Here is a 2324-nt window from a genome sequence, read left to right as displayed (position 1 = left end):
CCTCAGATTAGTCAGAGCCACATCTCTCTGACACTGTCTCATCTGAATCAAAATCTCTTCTGTGGCACAAGCTACTTCTTTTGCAGTCTTAAACTGGCAGAGGAATACAGAGAGTGTTAATGCGTCCTGAAGAAATTTGTGAATTTCACAGTCTTGATAAATAATTTTATAAATATATATTTTTAAAATAATAATAGGTTACCAATTTATGGGCCTGCTGTTAATAATCATAATAAAAAAAAAAAAAAAGCCTGACACAAACCAGGCAGGAGTGCTTCTGAAATGTTAGCTCATGCTGGGTGACCTAGATAGAATTACACACCTCCCTTGTCAATTCATTCACAGAGTGCAGACATATCCCTGCTTTACAGATAGGTTTGTGAGCAAGTGTTGCATCATCTTTCAGTTTTCATGAGTCTAAATATGTAAACTTCCTGGAACAAAAAAATTCTAAAGCAAGTTTGAGCATTGCAGGGTTAAGATAGTTCATTACTAGCTTTAAACAGGGACTAATAACAAGAGAAACTTGGAGAAAACTTGTCATCCCTGCCACTAAGAGCCAGTCCCAGAAAAAGAGAAATAAGAGTGAATCTGCATTCCAGTATACAAAGATATGAAAACTCCAGTCACTGGGAGTTGAGTCTAGAGAAAATTTTATTGAAAATGAAGTGTGTATTAGCTGTGAGGAGGCTTAACCAGCAGATCAACTTACAAACTGCCTTATTAGATATTTCATCCCTACAAGTTGTAAACTATGCTAACAGCCACTGCTATTAGACGTGATACAGGAAGTAATTCAGAGAAGTTCCATATCCTGGATTATGCAAGAAATCACATGAGGAAGTCACAATGGAAGACTTAAAAACACATCAGTAACTTGCTGAGTGTGGGCTTATGCTTTGCCAAATCCAGACTCTGTTATAGGAGAAGATGCAGATATGCATCAAAAGGAAAACAGGCATGTAGTCCCTGCCTGGATAATCATGGGACTTACTACCTAGATTGTCCTGTAACAAGTGCCAGTGGGAACGTACAGATACATCCACTATTCCTTCAACTCCATGTATACATCCATGTATATGTATTTCAAAAGATCTCCTCCTCCGTGTGGCTGATACATAACCCAGAGCCTCTATATATGGCAAGCTCCTTAACTAATCTTGTAATAGTTAAACAAGACCTCTAATAGCATCTTCCTCCAGACCTTTGAAACTTTCTTGAACAAGTGGTGGGAGCTGCAGACAGTGCTGACAACATCCAGAGTCCAGAAGCCACAGAGGGTACAGGAACGGGGCTGTCTTCACTCATGCCAAGACAGACTCATCTGCTCTGCTCCAAAGAAGGGCTGTGGAAAAGAAAGTGGACCAGCTTTCATTCCTTTAGCCCATTCCCACTGTCCTTAGTCTCCCCAGCTTTAAATATTCTCCTTCTTACGTATCAGCATTTTATCCTTTATAAATTTAGCTAGAAATTTTCACTCGCAAAAGCCCACGCTAAAAACAAACAACAAAAAGTTACAAAGTCAAGAGTTCAAAGGCTGTCTGAAAGAAAATGCCTGAGACACACTTATTTCAGCACTTTTTTATATTGCAACACCACCTCTATCTACATGGTCACATGCTATTTTTTTTTCCCAGAGCAGCGTTCCCTCTCTCAGTGCCCAAGACAAAGGCTATTCAGGGTCTGGCTCAAGTCTTTGGGGTCTGTCTGACATGTAAACTCTCCGTCCAGTACTTGCTGGGAGGAATAGTGATGTGTTGTCCTTCTACATCTCATTTTACTGTATAAAAAGGCAACTGGTGAGACTGCTTTCTCATAGGGGATGTTTGAAGCACTAACAGTTGATGTAGGGCATAAGGAGGCATAAGCAGGTCTGTAAGAACGGAGTGAGCACTGAAGGCAGTGAGGAAGTTGACGTGGGCGCCAAATGGCGTTAGATAAGACATTCAGGCAGGGAAAAGGAATGGGCTGGGCTGGCTGAGCGATCGAGCAGGCGACAGGTAGGTCAGGTTTTGGTGTGGGGCCGAGGAAGCCCTCCCGTGGCGGCCTGCACACCGCGCCGGGGCCGCAACCAGCCGCGGGCGGCAGCGAGCGGGCGGGCGGGCGGCGGCGCCCTCTGCCGGCCCCTCCGGGGAGCGCGGTCCCGCATTGCCGCCGGAGCCGAGCTGCTTGGCGCTGCCACAGCTCTCCCTCTTTTTCACGTCATGGTTTTTAGCGAAGGCAGCCCAAACTCTGAGATGTCTGAGGCGCGGCGAGGCGGGGTGGGAGCGCTTATGAGGACCGGCAGGGCCCGGCCGATGGCCTGCCGCGGGCTCGGGCGCCAT

This window comes from Aythya marila (assembly GCF_965140915.1).
Source record: "Aythya marila genome assembly, chromosome: 3".
NCBI lineage: Eukaryota > Metazoa > Chordata > Aves > Anseriformes > Anatidae > Aythya > Aythya marila.
Note: the sequence above shows the minus strand (reverse complement) of the source record.